Here is a 12,215-nt window from a genome sequence, read left to right on the forward strand (position 1 = left end):
ACCAAAGTTGAACAAACAATTAAATAATGAGAGGCAGTGAGGTAGTAGGAAATTTCTTTGATTATGAAAAATACAGTCACAATAGGCATGGAAAAGTAGGGGTAATATATCTAGGACACTTTAAATTTTAACCTAATTTAATTGATGCTGATTATAGGAGAGAAAGCTATCAGAAATCTGATCATTCAGAGAGCTGATTTGTGATGCTAGAATGTCAACCTGAAATTTTCCCTGGAATTATAAGAAAATGCCTAAAGACATTCTATTAGAGAGATTAAAAAGTGATTTTAACTTGAATTTCTGTACCTTTCAAACTTGAAATATTAGAGGACTTAATGTAATGGAGAAAAAGAGGAGAAAATTATTATGAGATAATGTAAATGTATTATTATGATATAAGTTTCATTTTAAAAGCTTCATATATTTTTGCTTTTTAAAGTCCTTGTAAAATTCTCCATTATTCAGATAAATTGTAATAAAAATTAATTAACAATTATTAATATTATATAAGAGTATAAGGATATAATTATATAAGAATATAATTATATTATTAAGTATATATAATTATATAATATAGAATCATTACTAAAATAGTCATAAAATTATCAAACATAATCTTCATGTTTAGATATTTGACTACAGATATTTAGTTTAAATGAGAGGTGTAACTATGTGAAGGAAAATTATTAATCTGGTTTTTAAAGTTAACTCCACTAGAGAGTTTAAATCATAACTTGGGTTGCACCATTAATCTCTAGCAGTTTAAATGGGTGGCAGGGACAGGGCCTGGGCAAACATACAACCTTTGAGATATTTGTTTGCAAATCTAAAACTACTACGTGAATGAATTATTCATGGGAATAGCTTTACTTAATTAACATAGAAATGTCTTTAATTCTTGGTTCCTAAAAAGAATAGCTACAAGCCTGAAGATGGGCTGGATTCAAATGTGTTTAGAGGCTAGATTAAGTTTTCTGGGTCCTAGGTTAGATCAGAAACTTAGGCTTACATAAACACACCCTAACTCCAACTGCCTGGGCCATGAAATCCCATGTCCAATGCTTTCTCCATAGTGACCACATATATGCTTGATGATCATTAGTATTGTTTGGAAGTGTTGTATCCATGAAACCCAAATCTCTGGACAACTGGTAAAACAGATTGAGGGCTACCAACCTGGTTCATAAATCGTGCTCTTATAGATAGGTATGTCATTGATAAATGGGAGGAAAGTGGTAGAGCTGTAGAAAACAGAAAAATTCAAACAATATTAGTTTATACATGCAGTGTTTCCTCCTGTCTGATAGGAGCATGTTGTGCACATAAACTTTATCCTTCCTTCGGCTCTGCCCCAAATCTGTCCCCTTTCCAAACTGTCTGTGAACCACTAGAGGCAAATGCTACAGGAAAAAACATCTAGCTCCAAGCTGAGCTACTCCTCGAGGTAGGCTGTGACAGACTGACCTGAGAACGGTGCCAGATCATAGAGGAGCTGATGGTGTTTCTGTGTTTGATCCTCTTTAACACGAAAGAGTCACTTGGCTTCACAGTACCAAGTAAAGGCAAAGACATTCTTCACCAACTATACCCCAGGAAATTTCATACTGAGGGGCTTCCTACAAAAGAATTGTAATGCAGACAGTCACATAAGTATTTCTAAGTTAAGGTAATGCCCTTGGTAGTTTGAAGTCAATAGACCTTTAAAAAACAAACAAAACACCTTAACTTCCATTTACTCTCAGGATAGGTTCCCAGCAGATATGTCTGTACTCAAACCTTTGTCTATGTTTAATACCATCCCTGTCCCCTTCCAAGCATGTTCCACGAGGCACAGCCTCATGGTGAATGGCCCATAGACCCAGGATTTGAGCATTCCTCCCTGCGGAGCAGAAGACTGGATACCTACAAGGAGGCTGACTTAGTGACTGAGACCAACTACATGTTCTTTCCACTGAAACGTGTGCCTTTGCACATGTGTACCCTTCCTCCATCCCCAACACACATCCAGTTTCCTGTGAGTGAATTTCCCTTGCTGATGGTAGTGATTTGGAGAGAGAGCCCAGAGGGACTGCAATTCCAACTCCCACCTCCGGAGCCAATCCTGATCCCAGCACTTTGCATTGCTAGGGCTATAGACCTACAGCCACCCTGTGGCATCAAACTGATTGCTCAACTGGAAATGTATTGAAAAGAAAGAAAAAAGAAATGAGCACATTAAAGGCATTTTGGTCTGAGTTTCGTCTCACTGTGTAGAAGGTTCAGGGCCTGCTGGGTTTCCAAAGCTTTGTATAAAGTAAATATTACAAAAAAACAATGCATCACAGCAGTCACTGCTCAGTGCTATTTCTCTTTTTATGTGGTAGGAAAGGCTTGTCACTCCATACATCATTTACAACTTGCTGCAGTGATTCCTCAAATTTAAAAAGTATTGTACATGGTGAATAAAAATACAAAGAGGAAAGACAGTTTTATACTACAGGATTTTCCTCACCTAGCATTCTTAAGGAAAACATTTTTGACAGCAGTAACAGGAAACATTAACTGGAATGAATGCTAAGAAAATTGATAATTCCAGAAATCATATGGTTAAGGGCATGTGCTTTGTGTTTTTTCTCTTACTGTTAATTTCTCATGTTACATTTAATATTTTATAAAAGGATACAGTGAAAACAAAAAATATGTATTTCATAAACTACAAAATTATACCATCTAACCAGAAATCAAGTGTTGGGTGACTTCCATCCTCTGAAACACAGCTCAGAACACAGAAAGAAAAGAGAAAAAAAAGTCCATGGGACAGCTGTCATAGAACCAGGGGACAGCTCCTCAAATCTGCTACTTTCCTCCCCAGGAAAGTCACTGACCATCGCTCAGAGACCACTGGAGTCTTACCATGCACTCACTTCTATTGTAGATGTGAATACCTATTTGCCAGCCTTAGACAAATTAGACACAGTAATTTAGAAGAGATGGTGGAAGGGAAAGAAAGGGAAAGAAAGAAGGATGGGAAGACAGTACTTCAAGCAGGCATTCTGGTGAGAACTCTCAGCTCCAGGCAGGTATTCCACAAAGGAGGAACCAGAACAACAGAAAGATAACTTACTTGAGGCCATTTAGTGGAAAGGGAGGAAGTCTCTCATGCTTCAAGAGTCTCTAAAGCCATCAATAACTAAAGCACAGCAAAATCATTGATGTTCCTCACGTAGTATCATTAGAGGGGAACACACTATATTCAGTATATTCTTTTTTTTTAATGTTTATTCATTTTTGAGAGACAGACAGAGTATGAGCAGGAGAGGGGCAGAGAGAGAGGGAGACACAAAATCTGAAGCAGGCTTCAGGCTCCAAGCTGTCAGCACACAGCCTGACATAGTGCTTGAACCCACGGAGTGTGAGATCATGACCTGAGCCGAAGTCAGATGCCCAATCGACTTAGCCACCCAGGTGCCCTTCAGTACGTTCTATTTGAAGAAGTCAAGGAGTATAGAATAAACTTTGGAGAGATTTTTTAATGACATATTTAAATTTTTAAAAGGATTTTGTACTTGAAATAGTTCATGTAAAATCTCTTTATATAAAATTTTCTCTTTATATAAAATTATAGTATATGTTAGGTGTATTAATGCATTGTAATTATATTCTCTTTAATTAAGATGAGCAAATAACAACTCACTGATCTGCATTTATTTACCTCTGTTGGTGGTGGATTAAGTGTGGGTGGGTTTTGTAGGCGGGGAGGGAGTTAGCACATCATGGAGTGTATGTCCCCATCTATGTTGCCTGGAGCTCTGTGTGGCCCACTCCATCTTGGAGAGGGTCAGTCCTCTCTAGAGATTAGCCCTCTGTTCTCCTGGTACATCATGTTAGTATGTTGAATCCTGTGTGCCATCATACATCGATGGATGCACTTCCATGCCTCCATCCCTGAGTGGACTGTGTTAAAGTTCACTTCTGAGACACCTACCACGTCAATCCTAGAAATAGATGTTGTAGCTTTCATTCTAGTTTCCTGCCACTACCACATTCAGGCATCTTCTAAATTATTGACTCCCCACACTCAATGACTTGGATATAATTTCCCGAGGAGTAAAAATGAAAAAAAAAAATTAAAGCTCCTCTTGAAAAATATACATGGATTAGAGATATTGGCACCCTACTTGATCACCCCAATAATATTCTCAGAGTCCTGTTGTGTAACAAGTATTCACATGAGGTAGATGGGTTATGGAAAAGTAATTTTAATATATATTTCAAGAATTAGAAATGTGAGGTTAATTATGATACTGTCTTAATATCTTGCATCTTCTCAAAAGGCTGTGCACATTTTTTAAGAAGGAATAATTTATCACAGCTTTAAGAAGGTGTAAATTTATCAAATATATCTATATCTATATATCTATATCTAGATAGATCACATCATATATATTCTCATAGTATATATTCAATTTATATGTATCATATATATTATTTATATTTTAATACATATCATTTATACTTTTGATTTAATTAAATTGATTTGCTATGCCTCCTACTGACAAAAATGGATCAATAGCTCTGGTAATTGTTTATCAAAACATAAAGCTTTGATAGAAACAGGAACACAAAACAATGATCTTCTCAATAATCTTCTTAGTAGAAATAATAAGTGGGACTCTAGTGGTAGTATAGTATGCGGATTTAGATGTTCTAGGAAATTGAATTTTTAAGTGTAATGATGTCACAAAATCAACCAAATAAAAATAGAATTATAAAATATGCAATTATTTAAAAATTGGATTCTGCTAGGACTATTAGGCAATATTTTTAGTCCACAGTGGGTTAGCTGTTAATAAAATTTAGCAAATGACAACATAAATTCATTGAACTTTTCTCATAATTTTCAAATAATTACAAGATTTACCATAAATGTGATAAAACAGGTTTTTTTTTTGTATAAAGTTGATAATTTTTTTTGCTACTGAGGACAAGAGCACAAATGACAGAAACAGACAAAATTATATTTCTCAGAAGAAAAGCAAATACAAATGACTCTTACACTACTGCTGAGAAAGATGTAACACCAAATGCAAATTAGTAACAAATATTATGCCAGAAAAATAAGTTTGACAAAATTTATAAAATGAAATTTATCTGTAAAGTTATACCATTAGATGTCAATGATATCATAAGCACATAAAAAAGAGACTTTAAAAAGTGTGTGTATTGAGGTGTATGTGTGGACTGTATGTGTGTATGTTTGTGTCTGTGTGTATGTGTGTCAGGAAATATTTATTATAATTGGATGGAATTACTAATGAGTGGGATATTAGCCTTTGACACAGGTATGGTACATATAGGAGAATGCACATCTTAGGTTTTTCACCAAACTCACGGGAATGCAGAAGAGAGTTTTTTGGTTTTGGAGTAATGATTATCTTGTGAGTTGCAATATAGCCTAGGAAAGGCATCTTTAGAACTTGGTGAAAGAGCATTGGCTATGTGTACAGCAAGGAAAATGTGTCACACAGGCAAATAAACTGTCTACGAAAGTTAATCCAAACAGTATTCATTCAAGAGCATAGTTGGTAGTCAATAACATACTTTAATTCATTGTTCTAGAACAACAATGACCAAAAGAACTTTCGGCAATAATGAATTTTTTTTTCTATTTGTTTGTTCAATATGGTATCCCCTAGACACATATGTCTACTGAGCACTTGAAATGGGGCTAGTATAACTGAAAAATAAATTCCTATTTTACTTTAATGTATTTAATTTTTTTAATGTTTATTTATTTTTGAGAGAGAGAGAGAGAGCGAGCATGAGCAGGAAAGGAGCAGAGAGAAAGGGAGACACAAAATCAAAAGCAGGCTCCAGGCTCTGAGGTGTCAGCACAGAGCCTGATGTGGGGCTCATGAGTGGAGCCATGGGATCATGACCTGAACAGAAGTCAGCTGCTTAACCGACTGACCCCCCCAGCACCCCTTTTTATTTAAATTTAAATATCCACATATGTCTAGTGTCTACAGTATTGGGCAATACATTTCTCCAAAGTAGTGAATATATTGATGTAATGCAATCACAGCTATGGTGAGAATATCTTTTCATTATGTCATGTGAGGGAATGATTTGAAGGTCAAAGACTACTTTTCCACACACGCTTCCTTTCTCTTAGTGTGGGAAAGATTTGAGTTCAAGAGTTAGCAAAACTGTTTCCTTATTACACTGATAATACAAAGAAGGTCTGTATGATTTTAAGTGGCCTACTCAAATAACACATTTCAAAGATATATTCAATGTCTTGAATAGTCTGACCCCAAAAATCCAAGGGAAAATATTATGATTTTTAAATTGATGATAAAGTATGAGGATTTCTTTTGAAAGCCCAACAGTGATATGAATAACTTCCTTACAAAAGGTTTAACTTTTTCCTTCATAATTGATTTCACTTATTGGAGGTAGAACTGGATAATAAATTGAGTTTATTATTTCTCATCTAAAGTGGAAATAATTTCTGGAATCAAAAGCAGCCAGAGTAGATGAGGGAATTGAGTGTTGTTGGCATCCAAATTGAAATAGTCAACAATTAATAGCGTGATACAGTCATTTGGTTTATATCTGATGTGGCCTGGAAAATAGCCTTTAATGAAAAAGAGGAGTTGTAATTTTGTAATTTCTGAATCCATGTTTGAGATGAATGTCCATAACTGATAAAGCTATAAATCATTGCTCCTATTTCCTCAAAATCTATAATTGAAATTCAGAATGTTTTAATTTAGTAGAACCTACTATGTGTAGAAGTTGCAGTTAGTGGCCACTTGGTCACACTAACCACATAGATAGCATGACAAAGATTATGTTTTACAATGATTATTTTAGAAGCCTTTAATATTTATTTTAAATGTATTTAACTAAAATGTGTCAACCTATAATTGCACTGGTCATCTAGTAATTGGTTTAGGATTGCCAAAACTTTGAAAAACATTGGTCTATAATATAAAGTTAGAGATTAAAAGGCTCAGTTGGTTAAGTGTCCAACTTCAGTTCAGGTGATGATCTCACAGTCCGTGAGTTTGAGCCCCACATGGGGCTCTGTGCTGACAGCTCAGAGCCTAGAGCCTGCTTCTGACTCTGTGTCTCCATCTCTCTGCCCCTCCTCCTCTTGCACTCTGTCTCTCTCTCTCTCCCTCTCAAAAATAAATAAACATTTAAAAAATGTTAAAAAAATAAATATTTACAGTGGATTTACTTTTTAACCTGCTCATTCTCCTTTAATTTTCATTGTCAGTCTTTTAATTATTTATTGATTGACATTTTAGCAGCTTTATTAGAATATAATTAAGAGACATGGAAGTATACATACTTAATGTGTAGAATTTAATGCATTTTGACACTTTCCAGAATTTCTTTGTGTCCGTTTGTGTGCAATAAGAACACTCAATGTGAGATCTACCCTCTTAACAAATTTTGAAGTACACAATTCCGTATCATTGGCTCTAGGTACCATGTTGTATAGCAGATCCCTAGGACTAGTGTAATTGAAACTTTCTACCCTTGGAATAACAGCTTCACGATTCCCTCACCCCTCAGCACCAGGCATCGAGAATTGTATTCTCTGCTTCTCTGAGTTCAACTATTCTAAATACCTCACATAAGTGGAATCATACAGTATTTGTCCTTCTGTGACTGGCTTATTTCACTTACCATCATGTCCTCCAGGTCCATCCACATTGTCACAAATGGCGGGATTCCCTTGTTTTTAAAGACTGAAGAATATTCCATTGTATATAATCTTCCATTTTTCCATTGATGGAGACTTGAATTGTTTCCATATCTTGGCCGTTGTAAATCAATAGTGGTACAGTGAACATGGGAGTGCAGGTATGTCCTACTCGCTCTCCTTTCTCTGCCATTTCAGGAGATAGTCAGAAATCTGAAAGTAAATCTATGCATCTCCTGTGCCCATATGTCCTGTATTAAGTCCACATCCAAGGTCTGCCAATTATATCTCAAACCTATTCATTAATTCTCTATCTACTTAAACTTGACAGCCACACCTTATTTCAAGCATTTATTTCCTCCCACTTGAACTGCAGCAGTGGCCTCCTAAGTGTCCTCTTTAGCCCCATTTCTATTCCTTGAAAATCTGTTCTCCATATTATTACCAGCTCTCTATTTAAAATTCATGTTTGTTGGGGCACCTGGGTGGCTCAGCCGGTTAAGCGTCTGACTTCGGCTCAGGTCATGATCTCACAGTCCGTGAGTTCGAGCCCCGCGTCGGGCTCTGTGCTGACAGCTCGGAACCTGGAGCCTGCTTCAGATTCTGTGTCTCCCTCTCTCTCTGATCTTCCCCCTTTCATGCTCTGTCTCTCTGTGTCTCAAAAATAAATAAACGTTAAAAAAAATTAAAAAAAAAATAAAATTCATGTTTGTTGGTTCACAGTCTGTTTAAAATACTATTGTGTTTTTTTTTTCCTGTTAGCAATAAGCATCAAAAAATGAAAATAGTGAATATATTCCCTTAGTAACCGTAGCAAAAAAGTATATAATACTTAGGAATAAATTTAACAAAAAAGGTACTGAAAGGATAAACTGAAGAAATTTTTTAAGAATCAGAAACACAATTGAAATAACATACCATGTTCTCACATGGTAAGGATTATTAGAATAAAAACATCAATGTTCCCAATATTAATAAGTAAATGTATTTCAAGTCCAATTAAAATATTTATAAAGATTAGGGTTTTAAATTATTTTTTTGAATTGACAAAAGTTCTTAAACTGACAAGAAAGGATATTGAAAATAGCCAATAAAAGCAAAAGCAAGAATAGTGAAAAGGAACTCACATTAATAAATATATAAAACATTAAAAATATTCTGTAATGTAAAATGGGATTTTATATAGAAATAGAAATTAGTAGGATCTAACTAAAAATCTAGACACAAACCACATCATATGAAAATTTGGTATGTGATAAGGGTGGTATTTTATTTCAATAGTGTTCACACATTGCCTGTACATCTGAAAGAAAAGAAAGTTTCATTCCTGTCTCACACCATAAGTAGAAAAGATTCAGATGGATCAAAACTTTAAAGAAGAAAATAACTTACTAGAAACTGTAACAAGACTATATACTTAACAAAGGAGTCAGGAAGACCTTTGTCATAAAGATAGGTAATATAGAAACTATAAAGGCTATAAATGTAATGATATCTTTCCACAAAAGGTTTTAAACTTTCACATGAAAAAATACTAAGACCATCTCTTATACATATTTGAATTATAGATGGCAGACAAAATATTACTATTAAAAACAAAACTACTTAAAAGTTCAGTTGAAAAGCCAATGAGCGGTCAGCAAAAGTAACAGAAGGGCAAGTCCAAATGGGCGATAAATATATCCCCACACCTACCAGTACTCAGAGAAATGAAAAGTATAGTAACCATGAAATATTTTATAAAGTCCAATTGGCACAAATTAAACAGAGTAATAATATCTATCTGGCTGAGATATGGGGAAAACAACTTCTCTTAATTTGCTGGTAGACGTATGACATAGTCTTTTGGGTAAGTAATTTAGCAACAAAATCCATTAAATTTGAAAATACACATACCTTTCAACTCAGTAATTCTGCCTCTGGGACCTATCTCACAAAATTAAAACAAAAATGCACCAAGATGTATGTGTGAGGATGTTTATTTAGCATTGTTCATGTGACATAAAACTGGAAACAAAGATAATAACCATCAACAGGAAAATGGTTGAATAAATTATGGTACATATCCATGGTGGAATATTTGCAGCCATTAAAAATAATTAATTAAAGCTATATGAGTTAACTTGAAAGTATTTCTGTGATGGTTCACTGAGAAATTATACAATAAGACCTAATTTTTTTAATGACTAAACAAACTTGAAGATAATGAGTTGAATAGAGATGAATGTTAAAGTAGGAAAACAAATGGATGTATGTTTACATATGATTGTTTCAGCACAGATAAAATTGCAGAACATCACAGATCAGTTTAGACATGTAAATTTATTTTAGCAGAGGAAAAGGTGAGAGTTAGTAAGCAACTGACTAAGGAGAGGTGGACAAAAGGATGTAGAGAAAATTAGGTAGGTACAGATGTATAGATAAAGCTGATTGTTCTAAAGTGAAGACACATGAGTGGTATCATGCTATTTTGGAGGAGATAAGAGAATCGTAATTTCTGACCCATAAATGATGGCTAGTTGGTAAGCTAAAAAAGCACATATAAGAAACACATATAAAATGATCCCATTACACAAACAAAATAAAACATCTTATGATGGCACCCAAACATCTGTAAGAAAAATTCAAACTACTTAACCATTCCATACCAGGCACTTTAAGAAGGTACCTCCCCAGACATCTTTCCCACTGTACCTCCTGTCATATATTATACTCCAGAACAGTTCCAAGATGCTTCTAGGGATACGCAAGTACACACAGACATAGCATGTACGTTATTTTGTGATTTCATGTCCTTGATTATTCTATGGGTTATAGATTCCCCTGTCTAGAATTATGTTTGAAATAAGATAATATTCTATAAATGCTCATTGAATAAGTGAGTAAAGGAATTAATGTGTAAATGAATGAATGCAAGTTACTGTATCAGGAATGTCCTTTACCTACTTCTTCATTTGATTTTAAATTCTTATGCCTTTTAGAATTTTAGCTTATGTATTTTATCTTGCAGGGAATCTTCCCTGAACTCACTTGCACAGTGTCCCCCTCCATGCAGCCTGTCTTTCTATTCACCCCATCTACCAGCCCTTACTACATTAGTGTGTTATCATCAGGATTCATTTCTGTATCTATCTCTCAGTAGATAAAAAACAATTAAAGGACAGTGTCTGGAACTAATTCATCTTTGGTACCTTGTCTCTGGAAAAATGTTTGCTAAAGTTATAAACTGAGGAAAGTAGCAGACTTCTGGTTTTATAATTGTAAATATATTTCCATTATCTTCTCCTTTGAAAAATTAATGCCAAATAAATTTAGAATATAGCATTTGACACAAAACAAAATAAATTACAGAAGAGAAATTTCCAGAACTTAAGGACAACTTCCCAGAACTCAAGACCGAAGAGACCAACCAACTAATCACATAATTATGTTTCAAAACATCAAAAGGTAAAGAATCAAAATTGGTTTGGACTTTTTCAGAACAAAATGGAAAATAAAGTATAACATTCTAAGTTGAGAATGTGTTAAATGTAAAATTTTATGCCCAGCAAACTAGCAATCATGGCTGAAGGTAAAATAAAATTATTCCAAAATATAAAAACTATCTCAAAAACCTACCTTGTTAAAGGAAAGAAATGAAGGATATTCTTCATGAAAAATGAATGAATGAATTAATGAACGATAACTAAGGAAAGGAGATCTTGGATACTGAGATCAGAGGATCAAAATTAATGAGAGAAGAAAGACATTCTCAGAATTATGGCTTAGAAAACAGTGAGCTCGGATAATAATTGTCCAAATTTTTCAGTTTAGTCTGCTGAAGAGTATTGAACTGAAGATTATCATATAGTTTTCATCGCATGGAAAATTTTACTGACCTATGAGAAGCTTTGGATGTAGCAATAGGTTTGAAGATTTCCAGAGAAGTATGATAGCAGGAAATCAAACCAGTAATATAAAATAGGATAACATATCACATCCCTTTATCTTAGGAAGGAAAGATGGTTTGAATATTCATAAAATCAATTATTAATATTTAATGTTATTGATTTAATAGTTTAGCTAATCTTATTTAATTCACTGTGTCAATAGTCTTAAACAGAAAATATATAATTATATCAATTGATGCAGAACATGATTTGAGAAAATTCAACATAAATTTGCAATAAGAAGTCAAAACAAACTAGAAAAACAAGGATGTTTTCTCATCTTGATAAAGGATATCTGTGAAAACCTGCAAATAACAATATATCTAATGCTTTCCCGTTAAGATGGGGCAAAAGAGGTCAGAGGCATTAGAGAACAAACCACTGTTTCTTTCTCTTATATAAAACTTTTAAAGTGACTTTATTTTTTAAACTTCATGTTACTTTGTATATGTATCCAAAGAATTACTTTCGTAAGTGCAAAACATAATTAAAAATAGTTCTGTGATTTATGAACATAAAGTCATAAACCAAGGGAGATGATCTGTATTTTGCCTACATTTCAGAGTGCTTCTGAGTCTGGTGTCTTT

Source organism: Panthera onca, chromosome B3 (assembly GCF_046562875.1).
Source record: "Panthera onca isolate mPanOnc1 chromosome B3, mPanOnc1 haplotype 2, whole genome shotgun sequence".
Classification (NCBI taxonomy): Eukaryota; Metazoa; Chordata; class Mammalia; order Carnivora; family Felidae; genus Panthera; species Panthera onca.